This window comes from Rousettus aegyptiacus, unplaced genomic scaffold (genome assembly GCF_014176215.1).
Source record: "Rousettus aegyptiacus isolate mRouAeg1 unplaced genomic scaffold, mRouAeg1.p scaffold_m13_p_2, whole genome shotgun sequence".
Lineage (NCBI taxonomy): Eukaryota > Metazoa > Chordata > Mammalia > Chiroptera > Pteropodidae > Rousettus > Rousettus aegyptiacus.
The window spans coordinates 141,868,961-141,892,278 of record NW_023416295.1 but is presented as its reverse complement, the minus strand read 5'-3'; the positions used below and the strand labels follow the sequence as shown (position 1 = coordinate 141,892,278).

Sequence of the window (23,318 nt, the reverse complement as noted above, 5' to 3'; positions counted from 1 at the left end):
AGAGAAGGAGAGAAGTACATGTGTAAGAGTATTTTAGGAGATAGAATTGACTGACTTAGTAACTGATTGGATAAGAATGTGAAAAATAGAACATTAGAAACCATTTGAAAGATGTAGAACCAAAGAGTACCATTGATATTTGCAACAGGAATAGTATTTGATTTATTAGATATCAAGCACAAGACCTGACTTTTTTTTTTTTTTTAATATGGAATGCTTCACAAATTTACATGTCATCCTTGTGCAGGGACCATGTTAATCTTCTCTGTATCATTCCAATTTTAGTATATGTGCTGCCAAAGTGAGTACCTGACTCTTAATTATCCACTTACCAAGTAGTTATTTAGGGCTTATAAAGTCAGATACTGCCCTAAGCACTGGGGATGCAACATTTGGCAAAACAGACAAGACCCCTGCTTTTATAGAATTTTTAGTTTATTGACATGATATATTGGAAGAAATGAAAGAATGTGACTGGAATGAAGAGAACATGGAAGAGAGTCGTGCAAGTTAGGACTGAAGAGGAGGCAATGATCAGACTGTAGTGTCTTTTTCACCATCAATGATTTTTGACTGTTTTCTAAAAGAGCTGAAATCATCTGTGGCAAACAATGCTAACAGACCAGTAAGATCTCTTCTCCCTTTCTTCCTCAGTAATACAGTTTTAGCTAGACAGGGGACCATCTAGGAGGAAGCTGTGCTTCCAGTATTACTTGCAGCTAGATATTGCTAATTGATTGCTAAACCCATGGTATCACTTGCCATTGCCAAGTGCTATGTGCAACTTCCTAGTCTGAGTATTAAAATAGGCACAGACTCCTCCACGCTCTTTCTCTTCTCATGAGTTGAAAACACTAGAGTCTGTGACCAAAATTCTATAATGTGCAGATAAGGACAGAACTCTAGAGTTGGAGTTCATGGGCCAAATTTGTTTTTATAAATAAAGTCATATTGGAACACAATAATACTCACTCATTTACATATCATATATAGTTATCTGTATTAAAGTGGCAGAGCTGAGTAGTTGCAGCAGAGACCAGAGGCATGTGATCCAAAAGTTTGCTGGATCCTGCCCAAAGGGATGGAAGAGAAATAAAATGGAAGGAACTGAGAACAACTCTGTAGAACTAAGCAACCTGCCAATTCAGACTTTTCTCTTTGAAACTTTTACATGAAAGAGAAATAAAACTTTTATATTCTTTAAGCCACTTTATTTTGAGGCTTCTTTTATATAGAAACTTATTCTTTTATAATTATGCTGTTGAAGACTTTAAGTTGGGAAATGATAAGCTCTCCTGGCTCCTGTGTGAAGAAGGGCTTCAGGATGGATAAAAAGAGCAGTTAGGAGCTTGCTGTAATCATGTAGATATGAAATGAAAAAAAGTTAAATTAGGCTGGTGATTGCAGAAAGGAAGAGAGGTAGTTTTATAGGATATATAGTTAATAAGTAAATTCATCAAACTTTGGTACATAGATATTCAATAAATGTTTCTTTCACAGACCAATGAGAAAGTCTCTAGAAACTATGTGCTTGGTGATTTTCATGCTCTGCATCATATTGACAAAAGGAGGCAGGAATAAACTCCCAGGCTCTTCCAGATGTCTCTAGGTACAAGGCAAAGTGACTCTGCCAGCCCAAGAGCAGACCCCAAACAGAATCAGTTGCAGGGCCTGAACTGTTAGAAGCAAAACCATACAGAAGCTGGGGGAGTGGTGTGTAGAAGTGGGAAAAGAGATCCAAGGATAGCTCAGCTGAGTACCAGAGGTGTCTGCTATATTATGACAGATGGAATTAGGGAAAACTCTTTGGGAAGAAGTGTTATTTGAGGTGGATCTTTAAGGATAAGTAGGAAGTTGCAGTTAATAAGGGAGGAACTGCATAAGCAAAGAGTTGCAAATATGTGGATATAAGCAGAGTGAGAACTAAGGTATGCTCATATCTGCTTAGTCCTCTGGTAATTATGTAGTAAGGCTGCAACTCACAACATTCTGTAATTATTAACTAAACTATTACATTTGAAAAAATTAACAATTCCTTAATACCATCAAATATCTTGTCAGAGTTCAAATTTCTCCATTTGTATTTTATATATAACATGCAATATACAAATACATAATTGTATTATATATATATGTTTATAGGCAATATATAAATATATAATATATGCTATACATTAATTATAACTATATTTATAAATAAATGTATGAGTGTATATGTGTGATTGTATAATTTTCAGTCAGTTTATTTGACTCAGGATCCAAACAAGATCTGCACATTGAATTTAGTTGATATGTCTTAGTCTCCTGTATTCTTTAGCTTTCCTCTTAACATTCACCTTGATTTTCTTGCAAATTATTCATCAGAGAAGCCAAGTTATTTGCTTAACAGAGTTGTCTGCATTTTGGATTTTCCTATTTACATCACTGTGGTGTCATTAAAATGTTCCTTTGTTCTGTACATTTCCTGTAAACTGCTAGTTATATATAGAAACTTAGTTTTCTTTTTCTTTCCTTTTTTTTTTCACTTGTTTTACAAGAATACTTCCTAGTGTGGAATTGGATTTTACAATATTTTGCAAAATTAAATATGTATTTAATTAATAATCTGACTTTTAGAAATTGACCCTTAGGAAACACCTCCAAAAATACAAAATAATGTATGTAGAAGGCACAATTCCAATAATAAAATATGACCTAAGTGAAACTGGTTAACTATGCTGTGGTACAGTCACACAACAGTACCATGTAGCCATTAAAAAAAAAAAAGAAAAAATCTCTCTGAAGTCATATATTTTTACAAAAAAGAAATGAGGGCTTATAAACCATAAATTAAAGAAAATAATTATTACTTTTAGGATAGAAACAGTATGAGAGAGGAGAAAAAAGGATGACTTCTCAGAATATGCATTTTTAATAATATAAAGTTTTGATTTTTGAGTTGTATGAATATTTTCTATATTTAAACATGTCATGAATACTTAAAGTGAAATAAAAAAAATATTATGAGAAATGATTTTTCATTGCAACATAGAACTTTCTTCCATATCTGTTGTTTCAGACCATGACCAGAATACTTCATTTAACAACTAATGTGTCTTTCATTATGGATCCCCCAAAAGGAGCCTATCACTCACTGTATTAGACACTTAGCATCATTTAACAAAAGAATGGCCATTGTTTGCATTTTTTTTATGTGCGTGATTGTAACCATTAAGTAACCTGCTTGATTATTGCTCAGGATATATTAAATAAATATTTTGACAGAGGGTAGTGTCATATTTTGAATTATGCAAAACTGATTTGACATTACAGCATTCCAGAGAATCTGCTTTGAAAGGGAAACTTAAAATTACATAACTGAGAATATGTCTTAAGTCTATGGCCATGCTACCCTGAACAAGCCAGATCCCGTCTGATCTCAGAAGCTAAGCAGGATTGGGCCTGGTTAGTACTCTGAATGGGAGACCACCTAGGAAGCCTGGGTGCTGTGGGCATAAAAAAATAAATAAATAAAAAGAAGGGATTGTAAATTGACAAGATCTTTGTTATCTGTGAGGTCAACTAAGGGTCGCCTTGTATAAAAAAAAAAAGAGAGAGAGAGAATATGTATTCAAAAATTACTGACCAAATACTCTAAAACGTCATATCCAAAGTAATGTTTTAGGGGGGTCTCAAAACAAAGATATTTGTAAATGGAGGTGTTTCTTATAACCCAAATTAGCAAGATGTTCCTTCATAAACTCAAAACAGTAAACATCCTACAACAAAACGAATATTTCAGGCAAAATAAGTGTTGCTTTTCTCCTCTGGATTTTCAGGTCAGTTTGTGACAGTTAGGAAGGCATTATTCTATAGTTTTGGACTCTGTTAAAAGTGTTCTCAGATAAATTGAACAGATAGGTAACAGGAGTAATTTTTTCTATAAAGGTGAATCCAGAAGAACAAATGAAAAGCTTAATAGTGATACCACAGAGTGTATCTGCAAGGATTACACATCGCTGAGGAAAGAAAACTGCTCTGATGAGAGGAAAATGTAGTGTGAATATTGCTGACTGAGATGTTTTGAAATGTGATTGAATGGCTTGGATCATGGAACAAGTATGCAGTTGTCAAATATGCTGCTTCAGAGGTGTCAAATTATTTCTCCTCAGCTGGAAGAATCAGTACTTAAGTGCCAGAAGTCTGTAGACTTTGGCAGATGTCTTATCCAATGCTGGAATATGTGACCTGCAATATGGAAAAATTTTTAGTGATGTTATGTAAAAATATAATATTTAGTTCCTGATTTTAAAAGAAGCATGTGTCTCTTTGCCGTTTTTCAGCATTTAATAATCAGTGGAATGAGGACCCAAGGTTGCAGAGGATTAAGAAGACATTAGGTCTTTCACATCCAGGTGCTTTCAGTGAATTGAGGCCAGGATAGGTGGTATCACCACCAATAGCTTTTGTTCTTATTTTCTGCAGCTTCTAACATTCCTTATAACTTCTTTTCAAAGCTTCCTAAAATTTGGCTCCCTTGAGACAGCCCTGTCTTGTTTCTCTCAGTTCATTTCTCTTCTGTCTTCCTTGTGTTTTAAATCTTTACTCCCTACTTCTAGATTTTATATCTGCTCATAAACTTTATTATTTTAAAAAAATACATTTTTCAGTTACTATTCCTGGGATTTTAGAGTATAGCATCATATCAAATGCAAATAATGATAATTTTTGTCTTTACACAACCGTATTTCTCTTTGCTGCCTTATATTTTGTCAAGGACTTAATAAACAGTTTTAGTAGAGCTGAGAAATTTGAAATTGCATCACATTTCTGATGCAGTGCAACCCCACGTGCCCTGCTGTGCCTCAGTAATGCCACTGTCACCTCTAGCCGCTAGCCTTGAGAGAACAGAAAATTTTGGAGAAATCGTCGTTGAGATTCATCTCCTACTGTTTGAAATTCCTGAAGTTATTAAAGACATTCCCAAGTGAACCAGAGGGAATCTCCACCGGTAGGAAGGAGCCTAAGGAAACTCTAAAATAACTCAGCCTCCTCAACACTGAAATGCTGAGTCACGGACATGTGATAAAGAGCTCTGTCTCACTGCACCAGCACTCAGTGAAATTCATTGGCTAAACCCCTCATTTGCTCTCTCAGACCTGCTTACACCATCTTGTCTTTATGCATCGCTGCAGAATTGGTTCTTGCCTATCTGCTTGACCACCTTGAAACGGATGTTTTGCTTCCTGAGATTATCTCTATCTCACCCAAGATGCTGTTTGTAGTTTTTCTTCTGCCTGTGTCCTGCAGGCTGGACCTTAGAATCAGAACCTCACTTCCCTAGGGAGGAAATGTAGATTGATCTTGTTTAGGGACAGAATCCCATAGTATTTTTGATTTCTTGATATTCCATTTAGATTTGTATCTATATTAATGAGGGGTGTTGGTATAGTTGCTTTTTTAAAAAGAGTTCTATCATTGTCAATTTTTCTGGCTTTCTAAAATGAATGGTACTTTTCACCTTTTTTATGGCTTGAAATAATTTAAACAGTATCTAAATTATATAGTAGTGTATCAATGTTTGCAAACAACCAACTTTGGGTATTGGAAGGTAGACACCCTAGTTTGCAGCAAATGCTAACGTCTCTGATGCAAATACTTCCATTGTGGTTGCTGATGTGATGTCACTGTACTCCAAGGTGGAAAGAGTACTCACAATTAGCTCTCATCCACTGGTGGCAAGAAGCACCGGCATACCAGGGGATTTTTAATTATCTAATGATAAGGAGTTGTGAAATCAACAACCTTTCTTAATAATATATTTCAAGATAATAGAATATTATGGCAAAGACTTTCTAGTTGTTTACTGCAGTCTTTTCCCTTCTCTCCCTGGCATGTAGATAAAGTAGTAACCCTTTGCCCACTCCCTTAAATGTGACCTAAGACTAGGTTACATTCCAGGAAATGTGGACAGAATAACACTGTCCATCTGATCTTTCATATTCTTTCTTTCATTGCTATTCTGCCAAGTGCAGATAGTGGTCAGAGGGTAGCTGAAGCTCTAGAGAATGGCAGGTCCACATGGTGGAAGGGCATATGTACCTGAAATACTGTTTGGGCGAGTCAGTCACACCTGCTCAGATTTGATATAAACAAGAAATAAACTTCTATTTATTTATGTACAGACATTTCTGGGTTTATCTCATAGTAGGTTAGCTAATACTAATTGGTATCTATATAGCAACCATAATTTATTTCAGGTATCTTTTCAGAAAATTGATCCATTTATGTTTCTACTTCTTCAGGGCTTGATTTTAGTAATTTATGGTTTTCTAGAAAATTATCCATTTCCTCTATAGGTTTACAAATTTCTGGCCATAGAATTAAACATAATATTTCCTTAAAATTCCTCCTACTCTAATTCGATTTGTGTTTGTGATTCCTTTCTTATCCAATTTTCAATTATATTATTGTGTTGTTTTGTCTTAATTGGTCTCCAAAAGATTTATTTATTTTCATTTTACTCTTCATCTATTTCATTCTTTTCAAAGAAGGTGCCTTAGGATTTTTGTGTGCGTGCTTTCTATTATTTTTGTTTTGTTTTGTATTAATTTCACCTTTGAATTTACTGTTTCTCTCACTGTTTTCTTCTTTTTATATATGTTGACCTTTTCTAGTATTTTAAAAAGAGTACTAAGTACCATTATTGCTACTCTCTCCTGATGACATTTAATGATATACATTTTCTTTTGAGGAAATTTTTAGCTTTATTTCATAGATTTTGCCATGGATTTTCACTTTTCATTGCCTTTGCTTAGTTTCTAATTTTAGTTTTGTCGTATAATTTGATATGAGTCTTATTTTTCAGAAGTATGAAGTGTATTAGCCTCCAATAAATATATGAGAAAAGGAAATATTAAAATTTAATTCAATGTCATGCAATTTTGATCAGAGAATGTGACCTGTAAAATCTTTATTAAAAAAATTTGAGGCCCATTATCACATTGATTTTTATAAATATTCAATGGATGTGAAAAAAGTTTATTCTCAATTTTTTGGATACACGCATACAATTTTGCTCATATTATATAATGTCTGCTATATCTGTCCATGTCAGGTATTTAAAAATCTCACAAAATTAATTTTAAAATTAAGTTTCTTAATTTTCAAAACTTTTATGCATTTGGATTTATGTCAGATAAATTTTTAAAATAAATTTTGTCATTTATGATTATTCATATTCTTTGCCCTCTTTAGAGCATTAAACTTTAAAGAAACCAACAGCCAGATCTACTTTCCTTTTGTTTGCATTTGCACATAACTGTTTAACCTATGTTAGTATTTTTCAGTTGTTCTATTACCATCTAGATTTAAACATTTTCTCTTAAACAATATAATGGTAGCCTTTTTAAAAAATTATATTTTGACAATATTTGTCTTTTAATAGGGTAATTTAGATCACTGAGATATTTGCTTTTTCCTACTATATTACTTCATTAATTTAATTTTAGTTCTTCTAACACTTATGTTTTCCTCTTTTTATTATTTTATAGTTTTTAAAAATTTACTGCTATTTTTTCATTATTAATTTAGAAATTCTATTGTACTTTTCAATTTTACTAATAGTTACCTTCTCATTCTTGAAATTCTAAAATACTCTCTAGTACTAAATAAGTACCTAATCACAATATCCTGATTAAGACATCAGTGTGTGGATTGAAAGAGCTCAAAATAAGGGTGATTTTCTTCTACTATTTCTTTTACTATTGCCTTTTCATTTCTATTCTTTTTATTCTTTCTGGAAGTTTCACTATTTATTTCATTAGTTACTTGGGTCTATCTCATGTGTAATTTCTCAGTGAGTATTCCATTTAGTTGATTTATTAAAATTTTTAATATAAAAATCAAGAACTTTATTCTGTAGTAGGATCTCCCTATGTGTGCATGTTAATTATTGTCATTATTTTTGTTAATATTATCTGTCTCATCCAGAAATTCTATTTTGTTGGAGACTTCCTAGTCTAAGCTATTCTATTTGCTATTCTTTCAAGTTTTAGATTTCATTTTGTATGTCATTATTTATCTTTATCTACATATCTCGAGGTTCACGTCAAAACATTGGAGTCTATTAAATAGTGGCAAACAGACATGTGGAGAAAGACACAGCAGTCTGTGGTCTGGTGAACTGTTGATGTACCTTCTAGTAAACCAGCAGTCCTTAGCTTAGTCACCAGAGGAAAGCTCTCTGTCGTTGTATTTCTATGACTCAAGAGTTATAATTCCCAGTCTTAAAGATAGAGATGACTCTGCAGACATCTGGAAGTTCTAGCAGGTCTCTCTAGGAACACATCTTTGGAGCTCCATGGATCTCACTGGAGTATAGAGGCCTGTGATCCTTATCCCTGCCACCAGTTCTCTGGCTCCCATCTGGGCCAGAATGGAACAATGACCTATGCCTCAGAGGAGATTATGATTCAGAATATACATCCAAGCTCTGGCCATCTGACCACATTTGGGTGTTGATGTCTCACTAGAGAGGTGGTTCAGAGATGAAACATAAGAGCAGAAACAACAGAGAATACATCTTAACATAATTATTCTTTTATCATTTAATAAGGGCATTTAGCTCATTTGCTCTAATTGTCTCCTTTATTTTTTTGTTACATAAACAATGATTTATTTGCTTTAATCTTTTGGCATAACATGCAAAATAGAAGTTATTATTTTGAATTATGTCTGTGGTCACATTTGAGTTTACCAGATATATATTTAATCCTATATTTTTTTCTAATTATCAAGGTATCCAGTTTTATTTATGGAGAGTATGTCTGATGATTAGGGGCAGTGGTCTCTGGAACCAGACCCCTTGTGTTTGAATTTAGTGTTCACCACTTACTGACTTTGTAACTTTATCAGTCTCTGTGTGTATAAAATAGGGAAATAACCTCATAAGGTTTTTATATGGATGAAATGAGGTAATATAGATAATGAACCTAGAACAGTGCTAGAACACTGTCTATTGCACAATAACTATTTAGACAATAGTTATTATCATTCTTATAGCCATTGATATAGCCATTACTTATTAACTCAATGTATTATTCATTTTTCATGATTACCTCCATTCCCTTTATATAAAAAAATTTTTTCTGCATGGAGTGTTTCTTGATAGTGTTAGATTCACAAAACGTTTTTGGTGATAAATCTAGTTCAGTAGAGAGCTAGCACCAGGTGCTCATGGAAACAAAACAAAACACTCTTGATTTTCAATACATCTGCTTATTTCTAAGGTGGTAATTTATCATGACAGTGGGTGATAATGGCAATAAGAATGTGTGTCACGCATTGTGCTATGCTGCCGCTCTTGGTAGTAGGAAAAGAAAGGCTAATATTCTTGAAGTTAACTGTAATGAATTGCTAGAACTCAGTAATGTTTAGACTTCATGGTTATAAACTCTAATGTCTCTAAACTTTCTTTATTAGTGATATTTCAGTAGAAAGATGACCGAAACCTCATTTTTTCTATTTATAATATTGTTTTTACAATACGTTTTTCAATAATTCTAGGTTTTTTATGAACATAGTTATCACCATATATTGACTACCATGTGATATTTTTGTTCTTGACTGATTTATTTCCTGGTCAGCTGGGATGAATAATTAAATAATTTTCTCAAAAAAGGTATATATTCTAAGTCTTTGAATATGAGAATATTTTTCTAGCACCTTCTACCTTAGTTATAATTGGATCACATAAAAGTTGTGCTGCATACTTTTGTTTCTATATGGAAGATATTTTTTCTTTTGTTTTAAATTAAAAAAATAAAGCATTTCTAAAATCTATCCATACGTGGAAGTCACCTTTTTCTCTACCTATTTCATCACTACCCACTATTTCACCTGAAACTCAGGCAAACTTTTAATCTGTAGACATGTATTTGTATATCAAAAGGCATTTTTCTTACTTGCTATATTTAACTATTTTTTTTTTTCTGATTGTTCTGTCCCTGTCTCTGGAATATCTGTCAGTCTTAAATGAGATCTCCTTTGTTTGTCTTTCATATACAATGTCTCTTTTATCATTTTTATCTGATGATTGAAATATGCTCTATAAGTTCAACATTTCCTTTGAATATTTTCATCTTTTTGTTGCCTTGAATAAAATCAGACCGTTTCCTGAGGTAAAATTCTCCCATGAGTCTTCTGAAGTAAACTTTTTGTTTCTCTTATATCTCAGATATGTCATCTCTAGAAGGTAAAGGCTCTTCCTCCTTGCCATTACTTTCAAACAATTCATCTCCTTTTCCACTGAAACAAAGACTAAAACAAAAAAAAAAGCTAAACAAAATCTCCTCTTTGAAATTTAGGTCATCCATCTACACTACTCTCTTCCCATGCTTCCTCTATGATCTACTGACCTTTTAATGACTGAAGAGATTAGCTCTAGATTCAGACTTTCTAGCCAGCTCTCAGATGAATCTTCTTTCTATTGCTTCTTTCATGCTTTCCCCTATCCTGACTTGTAACAATCGGACTCTGACATATCTGAGTGTCTCTCTTTGCATTTTTCCTGCATTGAGTTCATTATGCTTTATAATGCTTAACGTTTTTGCATTAACTTTTGGAAATTTTCAGTCATTATTTCCTGAAATATTTTTCCTGCTCTTTTCTTTCTTATCTCCCTTGTTGGGACTTCTATTACATGTATGTTGATATGCTTTAGTCCTTCAAAAGCTCCCTGTTGCATTTATAATAGCATCATTTATAATTTATGATGGTCTATGAAGGCTCTGCAAGATTTGACTCCTGTCTGCAGTTTTAACTTTATTTCATGTCAATCCCTTTCTCACTCTCATATCATGCTCTAGTTACATGGCCTTACAATTGCTCCTAGAACAAAATTTATGAAGAAGGGGATGTGTGCCTGACAGATGCTATTTTCTGTGCCTTTAATGCTCTTTTCTTATTCTTTACATGGATATTTTTTTCTTTTCCTTATCATAAATGCCATTCTCAAAGAGGCCTTTCCTAACCATGCTATGCGTTGTAGCTTTTCCTCTGCCCAAATATTTTCTATGACAATGTCTAATTTATGTCCTTCATGATATTTTTTTAAAGCTGCAATTTTTGTTTTATTTATTTACTTACAATTGTCCACTCTCTTATTAGACTGTAAGCATTCTAATGAGGTTAGAACCAAATTGGTCTTATTTATTTTGTATTTCCAGTGTCTATTACACTGTCTGGCATATAGTTGATGCTCAATAAATACATGGTGATTGCATGAATAAATTAATCTCTTTGTTAGCTCTGAATTCTGGGAGGTTCTCAAATTTATGTTCCAATTTATTGATTTAGCGCAGATTTTAATTTTGATACTGAAACTGGTGTTTATTTACATTCCATTAAAAAATTAAAAGCTGGTGCTTTTTTACCTGGTTTTATTCAACCCATTTGCCTTTTATGGATTCTGATCCAGTTTTTTCCTTTTTCTCTCTCTTTTCTTTTTTTAGTTTTAATATTTAAACTTTGTTTTTCATGTTACAAAATAAATATATGCTTTTGTAAAAGAAAGAGTTAAAATGAAAGTTCCTTATATCTTAAACATCCACCTCTTGCCTTCACCCCAAATGACCAAGAGGAACAGATAACTACTATAACAGTTCTACTCAGTTTTCCTGTGAACTGAAAATTACAAAGTTTTGAATCTAAAAACTCTGAAAAAATATTTAAAAATTGAACCTACAGAGCTTTTTCCTGAACCCCTGGAAAGAAAAGCTTTTTTCCCACTGGACATGACTCCTCAAATGTCCTTTGAAATGGGCGAGATTGTTATCTCCAATTTGCATATAAGCAACAGTACCTCCAGAGGGAGATATGCACAGAACTGGTCAATGTCAATTTTTCTCTGTTTCCTTTTTCAATTACAGTTGACATTCAATATTATTTTATATTAGTTTCAGGTGTACAGCGTAGTGGTTAGACATTTATGTAATTTACAGTGTGATCCCCCTGACTAGTCTATTATCCACCTGATACCATTTATAGTTATTACTATTTTATTGACTATATTCCCTATGCTTTACTTTACACCTCCCTGACTATTTTGTAACTACTAATGTGTACTTCTTAATCCTTTCACCTTTTTCACCCAGTCCCCAATCCACCTCCCCCCATCTTGCACTCATCAGTCTGTTCTACGTATCTATGAGTTTATTTCTGCTTTGTTTGTTCATTTATTTTATTCTTTATATTCCACAATTAAGTGAGATCATGTTGTATTTGTATATCTCTATCTGATTTATGTCACTTACCATGTTGTCGTAAATGGTTAAGATCTCATTCTTTTTTATGGCAGAGTAATATTCATACACACACACACACACACACACACACACACACCACATCTTCTTTAGTGATCTAGTTTCTTGGTGTATGTCAGGAGCCTATCTCTCCCTTGCTGGCTTTGTGGAAGCAGGCAACCATGCTAGAGAATCCGACATGGCAGGAACAGCAGGCAGCTGTGAAAAGCCGAGTGGCGTCTGGCCAAGAGACAGCAAGAAGCTGAAGCCCTCAGTCTTACAACCACAAGAAATTGAATCTTGTCAACGATCTGAGTGAACTTAGAAATGAATCTTTCCCCAGCTAAGCTTCAGATGAGAACACACTCTGGTTGACACCTCGATGGCAGTGTTGTGAGGCACTGAGCAGAGGGCACTTCTAAGTCATGGCTAGACTACTGATCCATAGAAATGTGTGTTGGTTTAACCCATTAAGTTTGTGGTAATTGTTATACAACAATAAATAACCAATATTTATTTTGAAATATTTGTAGTAAATTACTTTTAAACTTTTTGTTTGTTTTATCTTATACTGCTGTCTTTTTAGAGGCTTCACCTATTTTCTTAATTTTGTTTGCTAATTCTTCATTAGGAAGAAGCAACGATTTGCTCTCAGAGTGGATGGATGCTCTAAATCAGTTGGTTCTCCATTCCTCTCAGAGTTAGCTTCATCCATTCCCTCCCCAGCCATTGCCTGACATTGATGTTGTTTTTTACCACCTGCTCAGAGTGATACCCAGGAGGCAGTCACGCATCGTGATTCTGCAGGTCTCAGGCAGGGATCTTCTCTTGTTCAGATTGCCTGGTCCTGTGACACTGAGATAGAGATTCAGATGCAGTTTGCAATGCCTCTTTGCATGTAGAATATATGAACGACTTCACCCCTAGCACCAGCTATGCTCTCTCTCTTAAGTGTGCTTTCTCTTAACAGCCCTTCTTACAATACTTTTCCTTAGGGTACTAAAATATCTCACTATAAAACTTTCCATACCTGTGTGCTCTACTTAGCTTCCTGCAATGAAGAATGTTTAGTCTCTAAATGGAGGTAACACTGAAAGGCTGCTGACTTGGGGGAATGGCTGAATGAAATGAGAGAGCAGAGAATGACACTGACTTTGTGTGAGGCACAGTTCTTAAGCATTTGTCCGATAGGCTTCTGTCTTCTGGAGTACTACACATTCTCACTCTTTGGGCTGGGGCAAAGATTTTGTTACCTTTTCTGGGGACTTCTGTCCCGTTCTGATTCAGAGGGTGGAGTATATGTTGTAGAACTCAAGAAGATGCGTTTCATTCCATCCTCAGGGTGATTCATTCAGTGGAAATTCTCCCTGCACTTTGGGCTATAGTCTTTCCTTATTTTTTATTTACAGTACTGTCATCACTTTGTCTTTTTGTTTAAATTCATGGATATTTTAACTTAATGGGAAAGTTGGAACAGCTGTATTAGACATAGTGTCTGCTAAAATCTTAACTTGTAAATCTTAGTCCTTTTTTTGGTTTTAATAAAAAGCTGTGGGATCAGGAGAGGACAGTGACCTTTTAGAAATATTTTCTACTGAATTCAGGTTTGTGTCTATCACTGTTTTTTTTTTTTAAATCTTCTTTCATTTCCAGAAAGATGAGAAGGAAATAGTATTCCCTGAGTATTGAATACCTCATATATGCCAGTTATTTTGCATTTATTCTTGACAAAATTTCATGAGAAGGTATTTTGCCATTTGAGTGAGAGAAATATCTTAGAAGGTATAAAACTGTTCCATAAATACATATGTTACAAATGGAATTTAAACCAAAGTCTTTTGACTTCAAGTATCATAGTCAGGAAAGTCAATGTCCCAGTTATGTGAACAACCTTGAGCTATTTCATCCACTCTCATATCACTCTGTTATGGAGACCACTTTTCCCCTATGTAGTGGAGCTCATGAATACCCTGGCTCTTTGAATTGAGATTATACAAAGGGACTGGGCTGGACAGCATTGCTGAACTACACCACTGGCTCAGATGAGTGTTACTGAGATGAGCTCCATGTAACCTGGATACCTGGCAATGGTATATCTCCTCCATTGGACACAATAAGGCTGTTGGCCTAGTTATCTTTCTTAGTGCTGATACCTTTTGGCTGATCTAAATTTCAGAACATAGTTGGTTTGGTTGGATGGTGACGTCCCTCTGACCTTCCTAGTCTGGAAAGGCTCTGCCTCCTCTCTTTGTAGCATATCAAGTTTCTGATTTTACATGGCCTCTCACCCCAATGCAAGCATAGTTGCTTTACCTTCTGAGGCTCAAATCAGGAGTCCTTTGGATTCTCTTGTACTTCTCTTTCAGTAAGTTTATCATTAAGGTTCAATGCTTCTTCTTTCATGGTTCTTTGAGTATCAATAATCACATTTCTGTCCTGGTAACCACTGCAACCTGTCCTCCTTTTCCAGCCACATTAAAAATATATATATTTCAGTTAAATTACATCTTAGCTATATGTTTTCTGCTATTTCTAGGAGAAAAAAAAATTATTTCTTAAAATATCAAAGTCTGTTAATCTAAAACTTTCTACAATATCTCTATCTAATGTCCTAGGTATTTATATGATTTCTGTGTCAGTATGATTTTCAACATAAAGATATCACTTGTATTAACTTTCTTTAATAGTTTTTTAGCCTTTGTTTTAATGAGGATTTCAGCAACTTTTCTCTGTCCTTGTTGTAGTGCAGATTATATCTACCATATGGTGGAGACTCTCATCACTATTATTTGTTCCATAATAAAGCAAGCACTCTTCTTTTCTGTGGGTAAAGCTGCAACATATAACTTCAAGATTCACAAGTGTAATTAGCACATAATGGATTAGAGGTAGACAAGCCACACAATTTGGGATCAGTTCTACCCTGACCCAGAATGAAGGTCCACAACCTCAATATTCTAGTGATTTACAGAACTGGTTGGGAAACACAGCAGAGGCTATCACTATTCAACCCACTAATGCATGGATTGGTAAACTTTTCTGTAAAGGGCTGGATGGTAAATATTTTAGGCTTGTGGGATATATGGTCTCTATCACCAACACTCAACTCTGCTACTGCATTATGAAAGTAGCCATAGACTCTCTATAAATAAATAGGCTTAACTATGTTCCAATAAAACTTTTCTTTTTTTTTTTTTATACAACACTAGGAGGCAGGCCATATTGGGCCATGGTTTACCCATCCCTGTACTAATGCCTGGACAACCAAAACACAGAGTTCTTCTAAACTGAACTTTCAAAAGAATCAAAGAAAGCAGTCAAGGTCAAAGATGCATACACCCTTTACTAAAGCCAAAGCCTCAAAGCATGCATCCTGGCTCCATCGAATGCCTTTAAGCATTTTTTTGTTGATGTTTTTATTTTGTTTTTGTCTGTAAATTCCTTTCCCTGTCTTATTTTTCTCAAAATTTATGGTCCATTTCACCAGATATTAGGTTCATGGCTGGAGGGAACAGTAATAACATCCTTTTTCCCCATCCGAGTTCTGATCCAACTGAGAAATGGAATGAGAAAGTTGACATGTGGAGAGCAATCTTTTATTTTTTACTATGAAAGGCCTATTTGGAGGCTGTGGTTTATAACTGCAGATAAGTGAGTTTCCTAATACTGGGTGTCAAACTTAGGCATTCCTATCAACCTAGAATTCTTGCTCCCTGCAGGCAGTTTGCAATCAAGAGAATGAAAGAAGAAAAAGTTCTGCTTACTTACTTTATCTTTCCACATTTGCCATCCAGATAAATAATTGCACCTATCCTGGGCAGGAGAGAGGGAGCCTAGAGAGTCCAGGAGTGCTATGCCAATTAGGTTTTCCTCCAAAGGGGGAAGAAGTTTTCTCCACAAACAATGTCAACTTAAGCCATGACTTTTAAAGGACCATTTTTGTTGAGATGAATAAGGCAACCAAAGATAAAATAACAGATGGAGGGAGCCAGCAGGATTTTTGGTCTGAATGACAATCCACAGAACTATTAAAAATCTTATTTTAAATAGCGGTCCTGCTCTGTTGCTCCTTAAAGGATGTGGAAAAGTCAAGAACATTCTCAAAATAATTTGTTTGATGAAGTTCCAGCTTTCTTATCTTTAGAATCATTTCTTCTGCAATTACCCAAAAGCATGGAGAGCAAATCTTATGGGTCTGCAGTGTCATGACTAGCAACCCATTCTCTTTCCCTCTTTTAGTATCTTACACAGGGCTAGTCAAATAGAAGTCCTCAAAAATATTGTTTAAACAAATGAGTAAATACAAACTTCTAAGGTCTTGATTTCTTACCCTCACCATGTTGTTTAAGAAATTAGTAATAAGTCTCTCCTTTACAGTATCTATCAGTCTCTTAGAGGATTCTGGTTTTCAGCTCATAGACATTTAGATTTGTCTTACCATACTGCTTTTCTAACTAATTGCTCTTGAGAAAAAAATGGTGCAGTAATGTCTGTATCAATGCATAGCATATAACCAGAGATGATGGTATCACTGAAAACTGATAATACTTTATACAATAAAGAGGCATCTACTAATGTATTGCTAATTTATGTTTGGAAACTGAAGTTGTCTCTGAGGCCATAATGAGGTCAGGAAAGTATAGAGGCTCCTTTAAAAAGGGAAAATAAAATTTAAAAAAATAAGTTTCATATTTTCCTTGGTCTGTTGCTTAAGAAGGTTACTGTAGGAAATGTAAATAGACCACAGGAAGCTTTAGAAACTCAGCTCCTTGATTGGAAAAATGGAAATTCTGTTTTTTATGGAAATAAAGTAATTCTATGAAAATACAAAATGCAGTTGGTTATCATTTGAAAAGGATTAGTCTTTTGGATTATGATTTTTATATATATATATATATATATATATATATATATATATAAAATACAACTCTGGCACAGGCCATTCCAAGTATATTTCTGAAAGCAAAATAAATGGGTAACTGTTTTCTCTCTTCATTAATGTCTTGCTCTGTTCTATTTGTGGAATGCCAAGAGAAGGAGCACACAGAGTTTCCCTGGATCATTTTCAGAGAGAGAAGGATGAATGGGGTGAGGGAGTTGACCCCAAAAGAAAAGAATTAGTCAATTTGAAAAAATAATGCTTCCCCAGGCTTGGAGCACATTTAGATCCTCTAATTGTGAGAAGTAACACCTTTCCTAGACTTCCAGGACCATTCCCCTTAAATAAAAAATTAAAAAAAAAAAAAAACATGGAAAGAGGAGAAGGTTTTTTTGTAGTTGTTTACCAACTATAAAGTCCTCATGACCCTATCAGGCTTGGTAATTATTATTTTTGATTATTCCTTCAGTTTCCTCTCCACACATACACATTCCCTTTCCTCTTTTCTTCTTCCTTCACCTTGAACTTTGTACCATCTCTTGGTGAAATTTAATCTAACTCTTTTTCTTGTTTTGAATAAACTTTAGTGTGAAACTGTAATAGTGTGAAGAAAGTATTTTAAAATAGGTTCTCATCTTTTTGTTATCGGTGTTTTTTGATCAATGACTACATGTGACACAAGTGGAGAATAAGCTGAACGTTATCTCTGTCCTCATGGGACTGACTGGCTTTCTGGAGCATCTGGAACAAATGTCAGCAAATTGTAGCTCATGGGCAAATCTGGCACATCGCCTGATTTTGGAAGCAAAATTTTATTGCACATTCATGCTCATTCAGTGACATATTGTCTGTGGCTGCCTTAGTGCTACAACAGTAGAACTGAGTAGTTGCAACAGAGGTCATTGCCTCAACAAAGCCTAAAATATTTACCACATGGTTTCTTGACCAATGTTTACCACATGGTTTCTTGACCAATGTTTACCAGCTACTGCTTAGGTAGAAAAAGTAGTTCCTCTAATACATAGGGCTAAAGAAAGAGACAGCCAGTAAAGGAACTCTATACAAGGGCAAGTTAAAGCAAACTTCTGCATGCCTTCCTTCGGAGAGTACACAGTGATTTTCAGTTAGGCATGTATCACCTGCGATGTAGACTGCATTCCTAGTCTTTTTTGCATATAGAGATGGCCTTGTAATTAAATTCTGGCCAACGGGATGCAAGCAAAAATGTTATGTACACTTCCTGGAAGTTTCCACAAGGAGAGGATTAATCCTTCTTTGGCCTTTTTTCTTCCTGCTGGTTGCAGTGCAGTCATAATTTCTGGAGCTGGACCAGTCATCTGAGCCTATGGAACCCAGGAATAGTGAACAGCAAGAAAAAGGACTCTGAATTATGGAGCTGATCACACTCATTTTGATCACACTCATTTGTTTATGTAAAGAAGAAATAAACTGCTATTGTGTTAAAGCTACTGCTATCTTGACTTTTCTGTCCAATACAACTGAACATTTCTATCTAACATTCATTTTATACTCCCCCTCTTTGTTGTAAACTTTTCACAATTTTTAACCTTTTTATTAAAGTATAGTATACCTATGGAGAAGTGTGTATATCATAAGTATACAGTTCAATGAATTTTTAGAAATTGAGCACAGCAGCATAACAAGTAGCTAAATATAAAACAATGCTATTTTCTAGTGTCCCAGGATGCCCCCACTCCTCTTTTCAGTAGCCGTCTCAACCCAAGAATTACCACTTCCTTGACTTCTAATAGTATTGATTCCCTTTTCCTGTTTTTATGTATTATACAAATGAGTTTACACATGTATACTCTTTTATGTCCACCTTTAATAGATCAACATTATGTTTATGAATTTTATGTACATCATAGAGTATAGGTGTGGTAATTAATTTTCACTGCTATATAATATTCCATTGTGTGAATATAACACAGTTTATCTATTCTGCATTTGATAGACATTTCAGTAGCTTCTAATGTTTTGACTACTACAAATGGCTGTACTATAAACATTTTAGTACGTGTATTTTGGTGAACACACATACACACTACTATTTGGTATGTACCTAGGGGTGGGATTGCTGGGCCTTAGGGTATGCTTAGGTTCAACTGCGATAGCTACTACAGTTTTCCAATGTTACTAAATTGAGTTACATTCCCACCAATTATGTATAAAAGATTTGATTTTTGTAAATTTTTGTTAATACTTGGATTTTCCTTCTTTTTCATTTCAGCAATTTTCTTACGTATATAGTAGGATTGCATTGAGTTTTCATTTGCATCTTTCTCATGACTAATTGTATCAGTTATCTACTGCCACAGTAATGCTGCATAACAAGGAACCACAAAATGTCAGTGGCATTCCCCACTAAGCATGTGCTGATTTCAAGTTTAAAGTCATCTAGGGGCTGGTTTGGCAGCTCCCCTATTCTAGATTGGGATTGTTCACATGCCTGGGGACATCAGCCGAATGTCAGATGATCTAAGCTGGCTGCAGCTGGAATGATTGTGATTACTCATGTCTACAGGTCTCTCAATCTCCAGCAGGCTAGCCCCAGCATTCTCATGGTAATGACACAGGTGCAAAAGCAAACAAGCCAGTTGTGCAAGTGCTTTTTCAACTGTTGTTTGTATAACATTTGCTAATATCCCATTAGTCAAAGTGAGTCACACAGTCTAGCTCAGATTCAAAGTCGGTGAGCACCATAAAGTTACATGGCAAAGGGCATGAAGACAGGGACGTGAGTAGTGAGCCATTTTTGTGATCTATTGGACTTACGAAGTTATATAACTTTCATTTGTTTATTGACATATCCTCTTTTGTGATGTGGATGCGCAAAGCTTTTTCATTTTCCTTTTGGAATGTCAGTCTTATTGATTTATAGATCTTTACACTTCTAGATAAGAGTCTTTTGTTCCACAAATGCATTGTGAATAGCTTCTTCCCCTTTGGGAATTGCTTATTTATCCTTCAATGATGTCTTTTGAGAAACAGAATTTCTTATTTTTAATATAGTAAATTTATTAATTTTTTCTTTACGTTTAATGTTTCCTGTATCTATTAAAAAAGTCTTGCTTACTCCATTGTCGTAAAGGTGTTTACTTTTGTCTTTTTTCTAATACCTTTTTTATTTTATCTCTCATATGTAGATTATAATCAGTTTGGAACTTATGTTTGTGAATAGACTGTGATAGAATTCAAAAGGTGTTGTTCCCTAACAGTTGTGTAATTAACTACCTAGTATTTATTGAAAAAAAAATCCTTTTTTTTTTTACTGTGTTACACTCACCTTTGTCATAAATTAGATGGCCATATATGTGTCAGTCTGTTTTTGTACCTCTTTGATATATTAAGAATATTATAGCCTAGTTTTGGCTGCACTTTGGGAATTATCAAGTCCTGTTTCTGTGCCTAGAGAGATGTGGTAAAGATTAAGTTGAATGAGCCTGCACATTTTCACCTAAAGTGAGTTTTTAATGGAGAATTTGGATTTGAAATAGTATAAAAGTTTATTCATACTACTTATTGATTGACTAAGGATTAGAATAAGTGTGTCATGAGGAAATCTATTTTTTCTGGTTCAGTGTCTTTGGCAAACTATCTTTGAAGTATTTTCAGCACAAAATTTTTTCTTTCAGTTTAAGGCACAAAGTTTCAGCTATTAAATTCATTCCTCGGGCAATATCTTATGTCTATTATGGCTATTGAGATTTTTTATATCAGGAATTAGGTAGGCACCAGTGTATAGAATTACACTTTCTTTCTGCCTAAGGAATATTATATAATAGAATAATTACTGGTTTGTATAAGAACAGAAACTTTTTTAATTTATAGAATTGTAAGAAATATGAGATCTAAATTCCCAGATGGAGGATCAAGGATAGAGATTGACACTCTGACTTTACTAGACCATTTGAAACTGTAAGCTAATGGGCCAGAAAGGGAAATTTTCATCATGATATGCCTGAGTTAATGATTCCCATTGAGGCCAGAAACCAAAAATATGTTGTTACTGATTGTTTGCCGAGTGGCTATTTACCAAAGATCAGGTATAGTATGAACCAATTATAAATACCAATTTTAAAAATTTCTTTGTGAAAGAAAGAAATGGCTTACAATGCAGGTGCCTGATTTGTAGTTGTAAATAAATGTTTCAGTAAGAAGAGCTGGGACAGTGTTGAAGGTCCCAGTCTAACTCACCTGGGAGACATTTTCCTCAGATAAGTTTCTCTCTGTATTTTTTTTTAAATATAAGGATGATATGTTTCAAAATATTTTAACAAACCCAGAATGATAAATTTAAGTTGCTTCTATTGCAAATGAGGAACCGTGAAACTGTAAAAAGGAGGCAATATTCAAGGCTGAATACAGCTTAGAAAATGACTTTTTTTTTTTTTTTGGTATAAAATCCTCATTGTAACTCAATTCAAAGAAATGGAGAGAAAATCTATTTATCTGGTGGCTTAGTGTTTGTGCTCTTTACCCATAAAAGAAGAGACATTCCTATATTGTCATATTTATTTTATAACTATGTTCAATTGCTGTTTAGTGGTCATTGTCAATTGCTAAATGAATGAATTCTGCCTTGGGTCATTTCTCAAAAATTTTATATGTATGTTTTATATCTGTCTAAATTGGTTGCCAGCTTTCAGAACATAGAAGCTATATCTTCATCACTTTTAAATTCTCTTCTATGTTTAGCATCCTACTGAGCAGAAAGCAGATACTAAAAAACTACATAGAAAGATAGAATTCCATTAATCAGAGAGCTAAGAAACATTTGTGTTCTTTTACATTTTCCAAGCTATACTTACATCATTGGAAGAGACATATCTATATGGTGGAATGTTAAGAGCACTTAGATTAAAACTGTGGGAAGCAGCAGTATTAGCGGGACAGAGGAGCTGGATAGTCTTAGAGAAAACACAATAATTAGTAAAATGATCAAAGGGGAGACTGGAAATAGGATAGTCTAGAATCCAAGGAAGAAAATAGTTTCAAAAAGAAAAGAACAGTCCATTACGTCAATGTCACAGAGAGGTCAAGTTGAGGGAAGTTCGAAACATCCTGAAATTTAGTAAATAGAAGGTCACTTATAACTTCAGGGAAAGCCATTTCAATAGAATGGGCAACAGTAGTGAGGTCAGCAGTGGTGAGCTAAGGAGTGAGTAAGAGAGGGCACGGGGAAACATGAGTTGCAGAAGTTCAGAGAAAGAAAAGAGCAAAGAAACATGGAGAAGGTGTGATGAGGGAAAGGGAAATTTATGACTCATTGGGAAAAGAACATAAATAGTTGTTTGAGGTTAAAATGGCACATTTAGGGGCGGCATCAGGAAAGTGAAAGATGGAAAAGATTTTAGAAAATAATGGTGATAGAAGCTTTATGACATAATCATAGGTTGACTGTAGGGAGGTTGGGAGGAGGCTGATTTAGAAATTTCAATTTTGAGTCATTAGCAATACAGTGGTGTGCTATGAACAGAAATGGGGCACTTCAAAGAACAAGTAGATTTTGCAGACAGTGACTTGAATCTAAAAGCTATTGGACATGAAGTGCAAATGGAACCTCTTGGTTTAAATGTAGAGATGGCAGTTGTAGCTGTAGACTAAGGGAATAACTTTACAGTGTCTGGTCATTATATCCCAGTGCTTGATTTCCAAGAGTTTGATATATACCTCTTTAATTCGTATTGTAACATCATTCTGTTTTTTATTTTTTTATTTTTTTATTTTTTAGGTGAGGCAACACTTGGTTGACTCACAGATTGCAAGGACTTTGTCAGCTTACAATCTCTTATTTATTTATTTTATGCCTACAGCACCTGGTCTTCCTAAGTGGTCTCCCATCCAAGTACTAACCAGGCCTGACCCTGCTTAGCCTCCGAGATCAGACAGGATCAGGCTTGTTCAGGGTAACATGGCCATAGACATAACATCATTCTTATTGCTACTGTTAGCAGCTGACTCCAAATTAACTTTTTTAGTCTATATTACTAATAGCCTTTATTGATAGTTCATGTAATAGTCATTCACTATACAAAAAGGACCTCTTCTCTTGTGGCATGAAAAGCACTTGACATAGATAGGTGCTTATCCACAAGTACTCGATTAAATGTTAACGTCACCTGACAGCAAGACCC

At 34.5% G+C, this 23,318-nt stretch overlaps 1 non-coding gene and 2 pseudogenes across 1 annotated transcript; 1 reads left to right on the top strand and 2 right to left on the bottom strand.

The window, feature by feature from the left end:
- Positions 1 to 202: 202 nt before the first annotated feature.
- On the bottom strand, positions 203 to 309 carry LOC118614436. Its single transcript, XR_004956041.1, has one exon. It is a non-coding gene; the product is annotated as a U6 spliceosomal RNA (small nuclear RNA).
- A 3,065-nt stretch (positions 310 to 3,374) lies between these two features.
- Positions 3,375 to 3,494, top strand: LOC118613898 (annotated as a pseudogene).
- A 19,494-nt stretch (positions 3,495 to 22,988) lies between these two features.
- On the bottom strand, positions 22,989 to 23,107 carry LOC118614393 (annotated as a pseudogene).
- Between the last annotated feature and the right edge of the window lie 211 nt (positions 23,108 to 23,318).